We start from the raw sequence: 20,908 nt of genomic DNA, 5'->3' as shown, positions 1-20,908 counted from the left end.
GAGAGGGGCCCACACTGACTCAGGCAGGGCAGACGTCCACGCCCACGCCTACACCGACCCCTATCCCTATTCCTTCTGTTCCACACCCGGTTCTGCCGGTTAACTTTGTTCCTCCTCCACCCTTTGAGGCGCCCGAGGTCATGGACCAAGGGCGTCGTGACGGTTTGTTGCTTGAGATGTGCAGTAGAGTGGCTCGTATGGAGCGGGACCAGGCACTTGCCTTGTTTCCTCAGTACCACATGCGGAGAGGACGTCCCGTTCCAGACGGCCGGCCACACCCTTCTTTCTACCGGTACCCGGCAGAGGGGTACCCACAGCCAGAGAGCGAGGCGGACACGACTGAGCAGGAGGAGAGAGCTAGAGCTGACGAGAGGACGAGACGAGAGCAGGAGCGAGACCCTGACTTCACGGTGGTTGGTGAGGAGTAGGAGGCTGATGAGTAGCTACTGGTCTACTCACTTCCCCAGTTTTCTGGCTGGTTTGGGTAAGTTCACTTGTTTTGTAAGTATTTCTGCTTTTATTTATTTTTCATCTCCTTTATTTATTTTTTTCATTCATTTATTGGTTGTATTTATCCCGTTCCCCGTATATATACTGCTGGTGTATGCTGGAGGACAACGAGGGCGTTGTCCGTTTTGGTTTGGGGAGGGTATTGCATCCTTTGAGTCTGCATTTGCATTTGTTTTGCATTCACGTGTCTTTTTTTGCTTGCATCGTATTTTTATTTCAAAAAAATAAAAAAAATAGAAAAATTTCGAAAATTCAAAAAAAATATCACGTCTATTTTTGCATATAGGCCGAGTCAGAACGGTAGATTTCTGTGATGATTTTGCATTGTAACTTGTCATTTCACTTAAGTCTTGCATCTGATTGGCATTTTATTAGCTTTGTCATGCGCATAGTCTGCGAGTTAATGTTAAAAATACAGCTGAACATATAAAGTTGACCTGAAAAATTGGCAAACTACTTTAAAATTTCTAATATATTAGAGCCGTATAACTGGTGTCATTTATGACCAGTTCATGTAGGAATTGAGAGTAGTATACTCCTTGCATAACATGTTCATCATTTTGCACTTTTATGAAATTCGATTGCTTTTTGCTTGCATACATTCGGGTTTGTGGTCGGTGTCACATGCAGAGAGGTGCTTGCAATTTTTCCCTTTCTTCTATTTTCACCCATTTAGCTCCACATTAGCCAAACTTAGCCGTTTGACCTATTAACTACACCCAAATTAAGCCTGTGTGTCAAGCTAGTTTAGTGTAATTTTGTGGTATATTTTCCATTGATGCAAGGTGGTTCGTTCTATTTCGTATGGAGTTGGTAGAAAAGAAAAGAAAGGAGGATATGTTTGAATTGAAAGAAAAAAAAAGTTGTGAAAAATGAAAAAGAAGAAAAGATGTGGGCAAGAAAATGAGAAAAGAATGAAAAGAAAAAAAAAAGAAAAAGAAAAAGAATAGACCGTGTAAAAAAGGGAAGTTTGTGACGGTCTTACTCTTATGTTTTATTTATATCTTTTTGAGGAGATTGTGTATTGGTTAGTGAGTTTTGTGCCAATGAAGGGCACTTTTGTTTGATTTCATAATCGGCTGAAAATCAGATTTGCTTAGTATGGTCTTGTTTAGGTGCTAGCTTGACGCTTTACCTCCACTTTATCCATAATTGTTTTGCCTTTTCTTACCCATTGCCTCACCAAACCATAACTTTTGTAAGCCCTCGGCTGTGACAGACATTGTTTGGTTGGAATGTATGTATGGTGATTACAATCGTCTATCATTTTTGTTGCAAGCATGCTTATGTGGTTCGTAGTTTAGGTGAGTGACTGATATTTTTTCTTCTCTTACACATGTATACTTACCCTTTGCTTTATGAGAGAAGAGTGACCCGTGAGAGTCCGATTTTAAAGGTCTTGCAAGGTCAACAGTTCATCTTATTTATAGACATCATACAACTCGTTTGCGCTTGACTGTTGCAGCAATAATTGTTAGTTTTGATTGCATTAAACGGTTTATGTGGATGATGTGACTATTATTTGAGCACATTTAGTCCCCGAATTAGCCTCGTTCCTATGCTTTTTAGTGCATAATTGGGTCATTTACTATCTTTAGTCCTTTGTTTTGCATATTCTTTGAGGTTTTGTTCCCTTGGCAGGAAAGGAGTGCAAACCTTGCATTTTCATGGCAAAATGGAGCTAAATTGGTCGAATCTAATGACCAAGCATCAAAGAGAAGACAAGACTAGAAGGCCTTTGTACATACTATATTAGATGGGCAATGATGAAGAAATCCTTGCATCCCCGACTAAATCCCGGCGGATTATTGGAAGAAGAAAAGAAGAAAAGAAAGCTGTGACACAATCCGCCCGTCCAATTAGGCAAGACGCCCGTCCAAGATGTGAAGAATCCGAGCGTCTTTGACCTCCAGACGCCCGTCCAGCAACGCCACAATCCGCCCGTCCAGCTATCAATCCGCTCGTCCAGCCACAAGGAAATCCGCCCGTCCCGACAACTTGAATGCTCGGATTCCCTTACAGTCCTATACGATTCTTTTCTTCCCTCCATGAAAGATGCGCATATTTATGAAAGACCGGCAAAAAGGAGACTCGCATCTTTTCTGACAGGAGCGATTCCTCAAGGACTTAATCGTCATTTAAGCCCTTAGTAAACCTTAATTTGTGTACCTAATCCCCACTATAAATACCCCATTAGTGTAATTACATGAATCATGTTCTTCTTATCAATATTTAGTGTAGTTTATATCATTCTAATCTCTTCTAAATCTTGTAATAAACTTCTAATCAAGTCTTAATACAAATCTCATTTCCTTAATCTCTCTTTTGTTCATCTTTTATTTTGTGTAATTGAAGATTATTTGGGTTATTATTGGGAGATTGACAACCTTCCAATCAATCATCAAGTACTTCTATTATTCTTTGCTTTATTTTGGAATTATTAGTAGGTATAATCCTCCTAATCCCTTTTTAAATTATTTTTAATCATCTTCATTTATTCATCATGTTTTGCTTTGTTAATGTGAATGACAATCTTGTTAACATGTCAAACTTGATAATGAGTGAGTAGTTTCCTTAACTAGGGTTAATGGGTAATTAGGGGAAACCAACATGGGGAATGATTCATGCTTAATTTAATATGTTTTCATAGTTTATTTGCTTGCTTGTTGTGATCTCAACTTATGCACATGTTATGTTTGATGAAATGCGAGCCTATGAATCCTTGTATTTTTTACCCATCACCTACCTTTTCAATGAGACTTGTAAGACATAAACCCACTCGAGTCTCATTAGACCATGCATATAGTTGAGTAGGGAGGATTAAGTCGACTTGTAGGTGTTGTACAATCTAATCGATTCGGCTCCGGGCCCAAAACCTTCCTAGGATTGTAATATATAAACCAACTCGATCCATCACAACAATAATTGCTTGCTTATAATTTGAGAATATGTTTGTATGATCAATTCCCATGAATCCCCTATGACCCCATGACACCCTAGTACTTTTAATCAATTGTTTACATCTCTTTTTAATCATCTTGCTTGTTTACTTTTATTGCTATTTAGTTTAGTGATCTTCTCATCTCAACCCCAAATCGTGACACCCCTAGACACCGCTAATTGCAATAGAAAATTCTACATCAATACCCGTCCCTTGGGATCCGACCTTTACTTGCCGCTTTACTAATAGTAGAGTTGTTTGTGAAGTTATAAATATTGTTTTGGTCTAGGTGCTCCTAACGACAAGTAACCAAAAAGTAAAGTTCCGAGTGAGTTAGAACCCGACCAAAAATGGCGCCGTTGTCGGGGACGGTGTTAACTTGATTTGATTTTCTTAGATTGTTATTAGTTGTGTCTTTCTTTGCCTTGGGGAAGTAAAACTTCTCACGGTTTGTTCTAATTGTTTTCAAGTTGTTTGATATTTTGCATGTCTAGAAGATAACAAGGTAACTTGTTACCCTTTGATCACGATATTGAAGGGACTTTGACAAACAACAGAAGACTTGCTAGAGGTACTTTGAGAGGTATTGGCGAGGTTGTAGATATTCAACCAAACACTATTGAGTTCGTCAACCCTTTTGCAAGAGAAGGTGAGGAGAACCCAACACCCAACCCAACACAAAATCAACCCACAATGCCTAAATTTTCATCACATTTCGTACCAACCGAGGAGAACCTACCCAATGGTACTCCCACACCACAACACTTAACCGGAAATTTCATTGCAAAATCCGCATTTATCCAATTAGTCGAAAGAAGCCAATTTTGGGGGATGCCTAATGAAGACCCTCACTCTCACATGGAGACTTTTTGTGACTATTGTGATGCGATCTCACAAACCGGTGTAACTCAAGACCAAATTCGATGGGTCTTATTGCTATAAATCTCTATCTCATTACTTGACATATTCATATATGTGTTGATTTAATTTAGTCATAAAATTAAATGTTGATCTTATGCATGTAAACAATAATAAAATTAAAGAAGAAATCATCATCTTACATTGAAGATTTCGGATTTTATGGGCACAAGTGAGTTCTCCTATTCACTTGTTCTTAAGCTTCCTTAAGTGGATGAACAAGGATTCAAGTAGAGAATCCCTCCCAAGGATTTAAACCCAAAGTAACAACTTAATAAAATTAATATTATTATTACTAGAACAATATTAATTTTGTATAAAATTGACCAAAATATTTCTTTGCTCTCTCAATATTTCGGTTAAAAGAAAGGGAGAATAATGAAGAATTTATCTCTCTAAAACTCTTATTTTTAGATGTATAGAATGAATAAATGATACACTAGTTTTTCATGTAGTGCATAAGGTAAATTATAGAGCAAAAGACCCTTGGCCTTGCTCTTGAAAAAGCGGGTGAGAGGGGGGGGGGGTGGAAATAGCTAATGCATGATCAAGGTTCTCTTCACAAAAACAAGTAGGTTTGCATGGCTATTCCTTAGCTTAATGATTGTGTTTTCCATATAGAATAATCAACACAATATTTTGCCTAATACACCCTAAATTTCGATACATATGGTGTAAAATGGAAAATCCATTTTACACATTATTTTGTCAATTTGTCACATGTCACATAAAATTGTTATGTATTTTTAACTTATTGAAAATCAACGCATTAATAAAAATACGTCATATACAAAATCGACTTAGTAATTCATAATTACTTGTACCAAAATATTTTACCAATTATAAATCACAACATCTTGTATTTATAATAATTTATTCATTCAAATGCAATTGTTTCCTTAAACAATAATTTCATCTAAGTAATAAAACAATTCGATTACTTAGACCGTATCTAATTTAATCAAATTACAATGAGACACATAAATATTACTTCAAAAATCGTCCGTCAATTTTAAGTAATTTCATTGACCCGTATCGTCATACGATCAAATAAATGATCAATTAAGAGTGTTACCCTTTAGGTATGACCTAAGGGGATCAACTGGTCACCACCGTCTCACGATAGTTATGTCAAACTCTAGTCAGCCAATCATTACCGATATGTGTGACCAGTTGACAGTAAAAATTACTTCCCAATTGTATTCTTTAAAATGAGACTTAAACATGTGATCATCATGATCAACAGTTGTGATCGCATTATTGTCGGAGGACACATATTCCAACAATCTCCCACTTGTCCTCGACAAGTGTGCGTCACCAATTCTCTTGTCCTATTACTATCTCCCACTCAATGCAAGGTGTCTTTCAGGTCGTACTTGCAAGTGATCATATCGAGAGTGGTTTCCTCGATCTGGAGAATAACCGATTGACCGGATTTATCTACCATGGATATCTTCCGAGCGTGGCCACGCATTTCCAGTTTATTACTCCTCGAGTGGCCCTGAGATATTGTTATAACCCTGACTAGGGGTGGACAATTCCTATTGCACTCATTCCCTTCGACTAGCCACAACCATCATAACCAAAAATATGCTCATTTGACCCCATTTACGAAGGTCGTAGTAACACAAATCAAAGTTAATCTGAAACTGTGCCATCTTAGGCGAATAGTCTTTAATCAAAAGAATCGACTCATTAGAATACTATAGTAGCTCTCGCCACGACCAGGCTATATAAATTTGCCATAACTCTATAAGCGGTCATAAGGCCCGACAAAGTGTTCCTAACAAATGATCACTTTGTGATCGACTAGTCATTCTCATATGACTCCATGGCACTTGAACTTGCCATCAATCGCATCACACTCTAGTCAGTTCGAGATGTCACCTCATATAAGTAACTATGGGCGAATACAATGCTAATCCGTGTTCACTTTAACGGGGTTCAATTGTCTCTACAACCCGTTTGGATGTAACAAAGTATAAGGTGAGTTAATAATAACTCATACGACAAATGTTGACATCACATCCGGGTAGTCAATACCGTATTACAACCTTGTGATGCAAATCGTAAGTGTGTAAATACTTGTTGATTGCAATAGAAGTTTAACATACCATGTGTCTATGTGTTCAAACTTCTTAATCGCAATTTCCTTTATATTCATGTTATCTCTCGTAGCATGAACCTTACCAAGTATACGTATAGGTTCCCAACCTCGGTTTGGGTTCTTAATCTTGAAAGAACTTTCTGGTCGATTATCACATAACCAATGAATTTGTGGTGAATGATATAACTTGCACTGATCAAGTACTCCACCTACTCATAATGCACTAGGTAAATGTTTCGCAGAGTCTTGCAACAATTGTCAAGATGATTTAGCCTAGCACTTCTCACAAGTCCTAGCATATTATAAAATATTAGTTTTGAGTAACTTCTTACTTCAACTAAGTATCTTTCCAAACTTCTTATTTCTTCTTTTAGCTTGAAAAGCTTAGGATTATCATAAATCCTTACGCGTGTTCGGATTTTTAATATGTGCAACCTCTTGACACATAACAGAGTGTTCTGTCCAACACTGAAATCGCTCATCGGATTCTCCTTGAGAATACATGACGATTCTTTTATGGCTTGCCAATGAATCATCATGCTCTTATGCATATGATTTATTATTGGACATGTGCATGATTATTCTAATGGCGGAAACATTAGTAACTTTTAATCATGTCATCAACTATACTTAGGTTCAATGAATGACCATGACTGCTTATGGTAATTCCATTTTCATCGATATGAATAACCTACGTTTCTTGTTGATTTTATGCGTGTATCTCAATACTTATCCAACATCTCATGATGTGATTGGATTCATCATAGTCCATTTTTCATCCAGAATTGAAAACTCAAACACTTCTTTGTGAAAGAATAGTATTAGCTCGTCATTCCCAATGAGTTATAAACCTTTACAAGATGATTGCTCCCACTAAATTCCATGTCTTCACATGATAATTTCCAAACTCCCACTTAATTCCACATGTTTCGAAATTGACTACTCAATTGAAACATTTCAAGAATTGAAATATATTGCTTTGCTAAGTTATTAAGATAAAACCATATATGTTCCCATCATATCCTTTCAAAATACCTATTTTGAAGAGGTCTCATCTTAACCTTATGGAAAGAGATTTTAATCACTAACTCATTCATTTTATAATGATGCGTAGCAATGTCATTATTTAAATATGAATAATATCTAATACACGTCCTTCAAAATACCCTTTTTGGAAGGAGGTTTAACCATTTCATTTTCATAATGAGGTTAAGTAATGACATTAGCGTGGTTAATACTTAACTTAGCTATTGTGGATATTGGTATATCAATCCTTGCAACTTCTAGTCATAAATCTCGTTTATTTTCTAGGATGTTACTTTGATTCATTTAGGCTCTTAAGTAAATATCAATATTGAAACTATTGGTCAAAAATATCATAAACTAGTCAATTAAGACTTTACATTAGTCATTCTTCTTCCAAAACTTTCTTTTGGTCTCCTCGTGTAGTTATCTTGAGAACATATTCTTTTGATTACTTCACTTGGTCACTTTTGTCATGTAGATCTATTCGAGACCATAGATCTCATCTATTCGTGTATACTATATAAATAGATATACCTTTATTCAAATCATTCTTCCTTGCGTAGATCTCATTTACACAAATTTTTCTTGATGTTCTTTGTGTCTTCATTTTTCTCCCACTCTATCTTTAGAATGAATACACTAGAGATTCAAAGATAGCTTATGAGACACAAATAATGATTTTGAAGTAGAAGGAGGACTATCTCATAGGTTGACTAATTGTTTTAAATTTGATAAGTGTACTTGGTGATTGACATTCCTTTAAGAGAGTTCATCAACTCAACATCACTTTATAATTGAACATATACAAGCCTTAAGCTTGTGGACATATAATGAATTCCATCATTATAGTTGTCTATTAGATCACTTTAACTGAATGATCATATGTTTCTATGAGCAAGCGGATAAAGACGAATTTTAGAACAAGGATAAAATACGATAAAACGGGTGACTTGGGTTGCAAACCAAGCCACCATTATCCAAAATACAACCAATATCCAAAAACATTTCCATGTCGAACACGGAAATCAAAAGGTTCTAAAATTCGAAACATAAATTAAAATTAGACAATAAAAACCAAGCTTCATGGAAGCTACTCCTAGCTTCTCGATGGTTTCTCAAGCTTGCTTTTCTTTTCCTTTGTCCTTGCTTGGTGGAGGCCCTATTTACAATAAAAAGGGGATACATTATCACAACTTTGTATCACAATACCATAGTTGAAATAGAAACATAAAAGAAAGGATAGTCATTTACCTACTGGAGTGATCTTTCCAGCTTTGATGTCACCAAGATATTTGGAACAATTTCTTTTCCAATGTCCAACACCATTACAATAATGGCATTTATCAAGAGGACCCTTCTTGATCTTGGAAGTGCTAGCTTCATAAGTCTTAGCTTTGGTGAAATTGGGAGCTTGCTTCTTACCCTTCTTCCCATTTTTTTTGAACTCCCCTTACTCTTGGTGCTTATGTTAATCACATTCTTGGGTGGGTTAACATTTAACCCCATGTCTCTTTCGGCTTACACAAGTAACTTGTGCAACTCTTCAAGAGACACGTCCTTGTCTTGCATGTTAAAATTCACCCGGAATTGAACATATGCCTTGACTTTGGATAAGGAGTGTAGAATCCTATCTACAATGAGTTCTTTGGGGATTTCAACTTTTTGAATTTTCAAAGTCTCGACTAGCTCCATTAATTTGAGCACATGAGGGCTAACCTTTTGGCCCTCTTTAAAGTCGAGTTCAAAGAATGCCGCGGCCGCCTCATATTGGACGATCCGCGGAGTTTGTGAAAACATTGTCACAAGCTTGCAATTGATTTCATTAGCGGTGCCCATTTTAAAGGCTCTCCTTTGGAGATCCGCCTCCATCGCAAAGATCAACACATTTTTCATTGCGGCGGACTCCTTATGGTAAGCCTCATATGCATCCCTAGTGGCGGCGGTCGACCTAGCATCAGGTTCGGGTGGAGAGGCCTCGGTGAGGTAACGAAGCTTGTCGTCACCTTGGGCGGCTAATTTGAGTTGGGCATCCCAATCGGAGAAATTTGACCCATTTTTTTCAAGTTTACAACGATCCATGAAGGATCCGAGCCATGAAGTATTAGTGAGAGGTGTGGCGTTGTTGTTGTTTGGAGTGGCCATTTGTTATGAGAAATAAAAGTGGTCTACAAAACAAAATAGAAGGAGTAAAACAAATGTCGTTTTCATAATAATAATACTCGTAAATTTTTTTAATTTAAACAAGTTTTATTGCATTTTTCTAGTGACCTCTACCCAACTAGATAAATGATTCCAAGACCCAAATTCATATCAAGTTAGGCACGGGGTAGCTGATGAAACCCTTATCAATATAACTTGGTGGATTAACCTTTTAATCGATTCTAGTTCTAGAACTCTTGGTCGATACAATTACTCTAATATTTATCTTTAGCCCAAACCACATCCGACAAGGGCACGGGGTGGCCGATGAAACCCTTATCAAAAGCTTTTGTTGAGTTCAATCCAAATTTCGAATAAATGTGTCCATGATCCAAACCCATATTAACTTCGGCACGGGGTAGCCGATGAAACCCTCATCAATATGAATTCGGTGGTTAGACATTTATCACCCACTTCCCCTACGTAACAAGGTTTGTACCCCGGGGTGGCCGAGTGCACTCCCTCGCGAAATAGATTTTCATGGTTTCTACTATTTGGTAAGGGTATGTCTCAATTGTTTATTTTAGCGAGAGGTCATGTCAATTTATTATCTATCACGTTTTAAGTGAACTAAAGCGGTGAACTACGATAATTCTAATTGACACGGTCGATGAACTCGATTAAAAGATTATGTATGTTTTAGTTATGGCGATTTAGCGATGCATGCGACATATAAATAAAATGCAAAGCATAAAATAAATCCTAGTATGGCCTTCCTAAAATAGAAAATCTAATTAACTATTACATATTCGGAAACCAACTCCATTGGTCCCTTGAACTTCGGTTTTGGCACGAATCTCGAGGTAACACCGTCTTTATGTATCGCCTTCTTGTGTGACACCGTTTTCAAGGAACTCCGGAATAAATAAATTACATAACAAATTACATAATTTCCTATTATACATTTGTAATTAAAATAAAATAAAACTATTAAATTACAAAACGGTGATACGAGATCACAATAAATTACAACCGAATTGATATTCCCATGCATTTCGCGTAATACCAATTAAAAACTAAGGCCATACTAAGTAAAATTGCATAATTCAAAAAAAAAAAATTACATAAAATAAAATTATGACAATCATAAATAAAATGCAGCATTATAATATGTATGAACATGCCCAATTTTATGCTAAATAGCCTTTAAGGAGTCAATATCGTATATTAAACGGTTTTTACGGATTTGCGTGATTCAACCTTTTAAAATCACAATAAATTACATAAATTCATATTTATGCACAAGTTAATTACCCTAACCAACTTAGGACTCAAAATTAGTCTCCACTAACTATTTGACTATAATTAACTTATATTTCTTAAAATTGTTCATTAATGGACTCAAAATTACAAAAATTGCTATAAACTTCAAATAAATCACAAAAAATTTCAAAAAAATTCAAAATTCAAAATTTAAACTCATGAACATTCTGGAAAAAATACCATGACACTCATAATGTTCAAAAACTTAGGTTAAAAAGTTCGAAAAATTATCGGAAAAACTATGTTGCGATTTATCGGATTTATCAATAATAATCATAAAAACATGAGAAAAATTATATTTATCAACTTTTCAATTTTAGATCTGAAATAGGTAATAAAATGCAACATGTGACGTTGTTCCTTAGTCATGAAGTATGTTTTAGCAATTATTCACTAACTAAGTCACTATTTATGCTATTTTTCATCAAAAATTCATAAATCATGCATGAAGACTTCATTATAGCCTATTATTTTACACACATATTGTAAAATTGCATGTGACAACATACTAAATTTATATGACCAGATTCGAAATATTTCTCATATTAACTTATTTTTCATTTAAATCCGATTTTTATCATGAAAAATCCATATTTCGAGCATAAGAACTCTAAAAATTATGAAAATCTACAGGTCATCTAAAAATAATATATGTGAAAACATATCCAAAAACCACTGGAAAATTAGAAGTTTAGCTAATTTTAGTCCGAAAATGACATTTTAATCTTGAAATCACATTTTTAATGCTATTATTATATAGGATGAACAATAAAAATCCATAAATTAACCAAAATATCCTAAATGCATTTTAGGATCCGAAACTTTAACATGCATAATTTATTTCGTGATATATCATAATAACACAAATTTACAAGTTTTATATGTTAATCGTATAACTCGGAAAAACTATAACCGATTTGCATGCAAACAACCAAGGCTCATGATACCGCTTGTTATAAATCTATATCTCATTACTTGACATATTCATATATGTGTTGATTTAATTTAGTCATAAAATTAAATGTTGATCTTATGCATGCAAACAATAATAAAATTAAAGAAGAAATCATCATCTTACATTGAAGATTTCGGATTTTATGGGCACAAGTGAGTTCACCTACTCACTTGTTCTTGAGCTTCCTTAAGTGGATGAACAAGGATTCAAGTAGAGAATCCCTCCTAAGAATTTATACCCAAAAGAACAACTTAATAAAATTGATATTATTATTACTAGAACAATATTAATTTTGTATAAAATTGACCAAAATATTTCTTTGCTCTCTCAATATTTCTGTTAAGAGAAAGGGAGAATAATGAAGAATTTATCTCTCTAAAACTCTTATTTTTAGATGTATAGAATGAATAAATGATACACTAGTTTTTCATGTAGTGCATAAGGTAAATTATAGAGCAAATGACCCTTGGCCTTGCTCTTGAAAAACCGGGTATGGGGGGGGGGGGGTGGAAATAGCCAATGCATGATCAAGGTTCTCTTCACAATGACAAGTAGGTTTGCATGGCTATTCCTTAGGTTAATGATTGGGTTTTCCATATAAAATAATCAACACAATATTTTGCCTAATACACCCTAAATTTCGGTACATATGGTGTAAAATGGAAAATCCATTTTACACATTATTTTGTCAATTTGTCACATGTCACATGTCACATGTCACATAAAATTGTTATGTATTTTTAACATATTAAAAATCAACGCATTAATAAAAATTCGTCATATACAAAATCGACTTAGTAATTCATAATTACTTGTACCAAAATATTTTACCATTTATAAATCACAACATCTTGTATTTATAATAATTAATTCATTCAAATGCAATTGTTTCCTTAAACAATAATTTCATCTAAGTAATAAAACAATTTGATTACTTAGACCGTATCTAATTTAATCAAATTACAATGAGACACGTAAATATTACTTCAAAAATCGTCCGTCAATTTTAAGTAATTTAATTTACCCGTATCGTCATACGATCAATTAAATGATCAATTTAGAGTGTTACCCTTTAGGTATGACCTAAGGGGATCAACTGGTCACCACCGTCTCACGACTGTAATGTCAAACTCTAGTCAGCCAATCATTACCGATATGTGTGGACCAGTTGACAGTAAAAATTACTTCCCAATTGTATTCTTTAAAATGAGACTTAAACATGTGATCATCATGATCAACAGTTGTGATCGCATTATTGTTGGAGGACACATATTCCAACACTTATTTCCTTTTTCTCTAATCGGCATCGCAAAACAATGGTTGAAGAGCCTTGATAAAGCTACTCTTGGAATTGACTCTTGGAAGAAGTTGGCTCTAGCTTTCTACAAAAAATTCTACCCTCCAGAAAAGACTAACATGCTAAGAGCTCAAATTACGGGTTTTAAGCAAAGGAATTAAGAATCTTTGTATGAAGCTTGGGAGCGGTTCAAGGGAATTTGTCGCTCATGTCCTCATCATGGACTTGCGAGTGGTTCTTGGTACAACAATTTTGGAATGGTCTTTACGAAGACTCAAGAAACATTCTCAACATGGGATCAAATGGTATGTTCACCGAAGTTAACGATAATGAAATTTGGAACAAGATTGAGGAAATGGCGGTCCATAACTCACAATATAGTAGACCCCGTAAGGCTACTAGAGGAGGAAAGCATGAAGTGGACTCTATTACTCAATTGGGTTCTCAACTTAGTGCTCATATTGATACCGTGACCTTGAAGTTTGAGAAGGCTATGGCTAAACTTGAAGAAGCCTCAAAATCACCAAAGCATCATGTTAATGCCATGGTAGCATCTTCATCAATCCCAAGTGGGATATGTGAGAATTGTGGAACTTTGGGACATGACCAAAGTGAATGTAGGGGAACAAATGAACAAGTGAATGTTTTTCAAGCATACAAGAGTGGTACCCCTTATTCGAATTATTACAATGAAAACACCTAATTCCAACCAAATCTCTCATACAAAAGCCAAAATGTTCAAAACCCTCAACCAACATATACCCCACCTCCCATGAGAAACCAAAATCAAAGACCCTTTTTCAACCAAAACCAAGGTTACCAAAATCAAACTCCATACAATCAACAAAATGACCAAGGTTTTGATGTTCAAAAAGCGGTCCTCCAAATGCAAAAGAATCAACAAGAGTTTTTCACTCAAATGCAAAAGGATAGTCAAGCAAAAGGCATCACTATCAACAACATCCTAGCCCACACAAAAATGTTGGAAACTCAATTGACCCAACTAGCATCTTCAAGTTCTCAAAGACAAAAGGGGCAATTACCAACTCAAAGTAATCCCCCATGACATGAAACGGTTAGTGCCATTCACTTGCGGAGTGGTACGAGGTATGAAGGACCAAAGAAGCAAGTTGAGGATGAAGTTGTGGAAGCTAGTGACAAAGAAGAAGTTGTGCAAAACTCCAAGGAAGGAGAACCAACAAAAGAAGAAGTTTCAAAGAAAAGTGAAGAGAAGGCCAAGGAGAAAGAGCCCATTATGATTAAACTCCCATTCCCAAGTCGTCAAGCTAAACATAAGTTCGATGACAAACTTGAGAAACTTATGGAAATTGTGAGGAATTTGGAAGTCTCGATTCCTTTTACGGAATTAATCAATCACGTGCCGGCCTATGCAAAGTACATGAAGGACATCCTTATGAAAAAGATGTCGATCCGGAAGCTTGAAACTATCGCCTTCACTAAGGTGAGTAGTGCAATCCTTCAAGGGAGTTCACCTCCGAAACTTAAAGACCCGGGAAGCTTCTCAATACCGTGTACAATTGGCGACACCACGATCAACAAGGCTTTGTGTGATCTAGGAGCAAGCGTGAGTGTTATGCCGTATTCGGTTAGTAAAAGGTTAGGTATGGGAGAGCTTAAATGTACCAACATCACACTCCAAATGGCCGATAGATCGACGAAGACACCGTTAGGGATATGGGAAGATGTTCCCGTGAGAGTTGGGAAATTATTCATCCCTGTGGACTTTGTCATTGCTGACATGGAAGAAGACACCAATATTCCAATCATTCTAGGTAGACCTTTCTTGCACACCGCGGGTGCGGTGATAGATGTGAAGCACGGAGAGCTTACTCTAGAAGTGGGAGACGAGAGCATAACTTTCAATCTTGACAAGACCATGAGAGCTCCCCGTTTGCATGAGCCATGCTTTATGGTTGATCACTATAGCCGGAAGGATGATAGGAAGAAGTCGGAATTCCAATGGAAAAATAAAGTTGATGATGCTCCATTCAAAGAGAAAAAGAATAGCAACAAAGAGAGCTTGAAAAGCTCACCCATGACAAGTGAAGAGGATGGCCTCATTGGTCAAAACAAGAAAAAAGGAGAGTTGTCTCTATCAACTCAAGAGATTTTTAATGATCAAGTAGACGAAGTTTGCGGTCTTTGGGATGATGAGTTCGAAGGGATATTCAATCCCTACATTGGTAATGCTGTGAACCAAGACCCTCATGGAGAATAACAAGTGCAAAGGTGTATTGAGGACCTCTATCATGACAATGAACAAGCTTTTGACTACTTCTTCAAGGTGTTGAGTAACATAAACAACACCTTGAACATGCCCCCTTGACATCTCACATTGGATAAGAGTTTGGTGGAGTCCTCCCTAAACCACCATTGGTAAATACTCTAACTCCCTAACTTGCATTTCAATTTTTACATTGCATTATTGTCATTTTTGGATTTATATTTTTGCGCCTTGATCAAGATATTCATCATTTTTTAGAGAAGTGAGGGAGGGACTTATAATTTTATTGATGTGTAGTGCTTTGAATTAGTGTGGGGATAGCAATTGCCTAGGCTAATCATGCCTTTGTAGTGCCCCTACAATGAAGAATATGAGAATTGAAGAATGAAAATGATACGGGTTATGCAGCACCCACGGATGGACCTGAATCCGTGCGGACAGGGAAGAATCCAAGCGTCTCAGTGGAGAATCCGCTCGTCTAGCAGAATCCGAGCGTCCTATGTAACAATCCGCTCATCTGGCTGAGCGGTGGAATTCAAGAAAATGTTCTGTCACCAAATCCGAGCGTCCGAGAAAAGAATTCGCTCGTATGATAGAAGACGCTCGTCTTGCAGAGAAGACGCTCGTCTTTCTGCTGTTTGATTTTAAGGAATCACCCTGTCACAGAATCCGAGCGTCTTCCAAAGAATCCGCTCATCTTATATTGAGGAATCCGCCCGTCTTTCCACAAAGACGCTCGTCCTGAGGCGTCTTTTCCTGAAGAAAAACGTGCAGAATCCGCTCGTCCCAGACCCCAATCCGCTCGTCCCTGCTGCTGTTTTCAAAATTAACGGGTCCTTTTAAACCCCTTCTCTCATTCATTTTCATTTCTTCTTCATTCAAACACTACCCAAAACCTAAAAACCCCAAAAACCCTCATCGTCTACATCAACAAAACAAGATTTCCTCAACCAAATTCAACAAAATCAATTCCAAACTTCCTCACAACAAAAATTAATCACTCCTTTTACAACAACAACTCATTCAAACACCAAAATCTTCAACCTTTGAGTCGATTTTCAAGATACAAAGCAACATTCTTTCATCTTAAATCGATTTGGGCATAACTAAAATTTGAAGATTTCATTATCTCTTTGGCGTAATCAACAATGGCATGAACTAAAGGAGGTAACAAGGCACCCCGAAAGAAGACACTTTCAAAAAGGCAACAAACTCTTCAAGCAAAACAATTGTCTAAGGCATTGGTAGTTCATGAGGCAAGGCTGGAGGTTCAACAAGGTTTCCCTATGGAAGCTACAACATCAACAACTCCGGTCATTGAGCAACTATCTAACTATCCGGAGGTAATTTTCACTTCCGACTCTCATAGGGATAAATTTGTTCTCTTTGCTAAGAAGACCATTATGCCTACAAAATTTATTTTTGAAGATGCTTTGTCTAAGTTGGGTGTTCTTGAACAAACCAAAACCTTCTTTGAGGCTATGGGATTGGGTAAATTGTTCACCATGAAAGAATTGACATACCCCTCCCTCACATTGGAATTTTTGAGTTCCTTGAAAGTTACAAGGGTGGAAACTAGAACCCACATCGAGTTTCGTCTTGCAAGTGTCAATAGACGCATCACTTTTGGTGAATTGAGTAAGATTTTAGGCCTTAGTGATACCCCGTACTATCACAAGATCCCCGAAAAGTATGACCCCGCTCCTCTTTTGGAGGTAATTTCCAGAAAGAAATTTGTGCGCTTTCATGATTGTCGTGCTCTATTAGTCCACCATCCGGGCATTAGAGTGTGGCATAAGGTCATTGGGAATACTTTGGTAGCGAGAAATGGCACTAATCATCTTACCAAGCTCGATTTTGTTCTTCTTGAGTCGGCCTTGAACATAGGAAGGGAATATACTAAGCCATACAATGCTCTAATACTTTTGGTTGAAAGATGGCTTAATGTTGATTGTGGTAAAGAGGGCACCGCTTTTATTGTGAATGGAGGACTAGTTACCTATTTGGCCAAGCACTTTGACCCAAATTTCAACAAAGACAAGACTTATGTGGCGGTCAAAGGAGGTCACCTCATTGATATGGACACCATGATTCACAAGTTTATGTAGGTCAAGCATGCTCCTCTTGACACCAAATATGGGTGGTTAACCAATGATGCTAGATCCTTCACTTTGCCTTCAAAGATTTACCGATTGAGTGTTCACCGACCCAACGACCTTCTTCCACTCTCCGAGGAGACCGAGTATAGTATTCAGCAATAAAGAGGCGAGATTGATGAGCCCTCCTCCTCAATTGTCACACCACCCTACCCATTTGAGTATCACGAGTTTAAACCCAAGGATGTCGAGGTAGGAAATGATTACTTGACTCTACTCATGAGGGAAATGCACAAGCAAGCTTACAACGATAGAGTGGATGCTTACAAGGCCCAATATCCGCCCCTTCTACATCTAGCTAGGCAAGGACTTCTTGATCCATCATGTCCTTTGCCTAGTTGGGCGGATAGGGACGTTTTCTTTCCTAGCACCTCTACTGGTGGAAGACCGGGTGAAGAGGAGAATTTTGAATAGGGTGTTGATGAAGAAGGTGAAGAACAATAAGAGGTTCATGAGAATGTTGAAGAAGAAGAAGCTTAAGATGAGGTAGGAGAAGAAAGTGAGGAAGAGCAAGGAAGTGAAAGTGGGAGTGGAGATGATTCCACAACTATGGAGGAAGATGATGATAATGATGATATGATGGAGGATTAGCAAACTTTGGAGGCTCCTACACTCTTTTACCCTCTTATGGTTTGTCTACTTCTTTTGTTTTCTTTATTGTATTTTGATCATTTGTTTGAGGAGTCCTAGCAACATGAAGGACTAACACCTTGGCCTCATTAAGGTGTTCTTTTTATTGTTCCCACATGTAAAATCCAAAATGACAATTTGTAGTTTCATGCATTGCATTCCGTGTGCATGAACTACCCTGAAATTCAAGACATTAGAAATCATGTCTATTTTGGTTTGTGGAAGTCCATGCATACGCATCGGGAGGTAATCTAAATTACGCTCTCCGCCATAACAAAAACCCATGCATCATGTAGTGTTAGTATAGCTTGAATTTAGTTTAGAAATCATGCATCATGCTTGCATAATTTCCTATCGTATTGGCCATTGAGGACAATGCCCATACTAGTGTGGGGATGGGGAATTCTAACTTGACTTTTATTCAAAAATCCAAAAAAATCGAAAATTTCGAAAAACCATAAGAATTGAAAAAACCAAAAACATGTTCATTTCCTTTGTAGTGTAGTCTTGTATATATTGTTTGTATATATCATGTTTGTTCATCCTTGTTCACATTGATCGACTACGCCACATCCGAGACATGAGGATATTGAAGACCGCATGGTATGATCTTTCCAATCTACTTTTTCCACTTTATGTTAATGACTATGTGGCTTTATTTTGATTGATGCGGTAAAAACAATGTGAATTTAGGATTGCATTTTTATTGTTTGGCATACTAGTTGGTAGAATCATATGCATTAGGATGTATAAATGTTAGTTGTCTCATGGCATGTAGTTGCATGTTAGAAAATTTTTGTGAAACCGTCTACTTGGGAAGCTTGACAAGTGTATATAGGCCCTAGTAGATGCTTTTTCTTCTTAAGACTTTGCTTGTTAGAATACTTGTAAAAACACCCTAGGATGTGTCATGCTAGTATCCTTTGACCTATGGATTAAGGCCTAGTCAAGAGTACTTTGTGGTGTAATAACTCCTTGGCTACCGTTTATTCCAAGGTGACCCTTGAAACCATGCAACCATCATTCATCCATGTCCTACCATACATTTTGTCATCAAAGGGAATGGGCACAAAAAGAAATTGTTCAAAAATTTGAATTCAAAAAAAAAGGAAAAGAAATGAAAAAGTTTGCAATTGCATCAAAAAGAAAAGAGGAGTAACAAAAATGAAAACTCCTATGCTTCAAATTTAAGGCACCCTCACTACATATGGGGTGACTTTGAAAATGTTCAAAAGAAAAAAGCAAAAGTTAAAAAGTTGTCAAGTATTGAAATGCCAAAAATCAAAAGAAATGGCAAAAAGAAAGTGTTCTCAAGTGTTATATGCCACGAGAAATTGGGGGGAAAAACAACAACAAAGCAAACTCTCAAGTGAAACTCAAATACTATCGATCCCTTTATCCATAGTATCCATTTTTGTGCATGGTAGAGAGGGGACGACCCTTCTTCTTGTCTAGGCAAGGAGGGGAATTCCGCGATCCTCCAGTGTTTCTAACACCATCGGGAGTCTACTCTTGACAAAAACATTTAACGATTGAGGACAAAGGTACCCTAGCTTGACACAACTTGGAGGTGATTTATTGGTATCCTTCTAGGCTTAGTAGTTTGCAGAAATTGCATCTATGAAGGAGTGTGTACCCTTGATTTGCTTCCCTTGTAGATAATTTCTGCCACTTAGAAGAGGAAAGTGGTTATTCCTTTGTAGATGCATCCATTACTTGATTTTGTGTGCTTTAATGATTGGATGTGTCGCCATTTTGGAATCATTAGTAGGTATAATCCTCTTAATCCCTTTTTAATTATTGTTTATCATTGATAAGCACAAAACTAGGTGTCGTAATATACTAGAATTAACCTATCAAATTAACAATTTATAAACCAAACTCAACTCTACACTATGCAATTAAGAATAGTATTAAAGGGAAGTGAGGGTCGAACCCAAGAGAAGGGATTTAAGACTAAAAACTTGAATTTAGATTAATTAAGATGGACAAAGCACAAGACTATGCACAAACTATGGGTATTAACAATGAACAACAATAGAGAGACATATATGGAGAATTGTCATGGGGAAAACAAGTAACAAAATCAAGGAGATGTGATTTTTCCTATGAGACAAGGTAAAAAACACTTGGTATGCAAGTAACAATTATAAGAGGTGAGAACTTGGTGCAATCCTACAAGTTCCAACTTTTCTCAAAGCAAGACTCTTTTCTCTCCAATTTCATTTACCCAATAACAATCCTCAAGCAAGTGATTACCACTATCTAAGACAACAATGATAATTCTACTTAGACTACAAATTCTAACATTAAACCATGTAGGAATTGCAACTAAGAGCATGAAGAGCAAACCAAGAGGAAAGTAAATGGGATATCACAAAGATATGTTTAAACCAACAAACCCAATGATATAATCAATTTCTACTCACAAAGGTTGATACTTTAAACCAAGATATCAATAATCATGAGATGCTTCAACATGTTATCACAAAAGTAAGGAACTTTGCAATAAACAAGCAATAGATGAACATTAAAGAGGCAAGGGTAATTACTTCTCACAACAAAACATTCATCATGTCATTAAAACTTAGAAATTGAAATAAATGAAAGAGTAGAGATTAAGGAGTCAATACAATGATAAAGATGAAAGCTTGCAATGGA

The 20,908-nt window shown here is 36.6% G+C and overlaps 1 non-coding gene across 1 annotated transcript; it reads right to left on the bottom strand.

The window, feature by feature from the left end:
* Nucleotides 1-13,335: 13,335 nt before the first annotated feature.
* Nucleotides 13,336-13,442, bottom strand: LOC141625554 (small nucleolar RNA R71). The gene has a single exon (XR_012535328.1). It is a non-coding gene; the product is annotated as a small nucleolar RNA R71 (small nucleolar RNA).
* Nucleotides 13,443-20,908: the final 7,466 nt, after the last annotated feature.

The sequence above is a fragment of the Silene latifolia genome, chromosome X (genome assembly GCF_048544455.1).
Source record: "Silene latifolia isolate original U9 population chromosome X, ASM4854445v1, whole genome shotgun sequence".
NCBI lineage: Eukaryota > Viridiplantae > Streptophyta > Magnoliopsida > Caryophyllales > Caryophyllaceae > Silene > Silene latifolia.
This window is presented reverse-complemented; position numbering and strand designations above follow the sequence as displayed.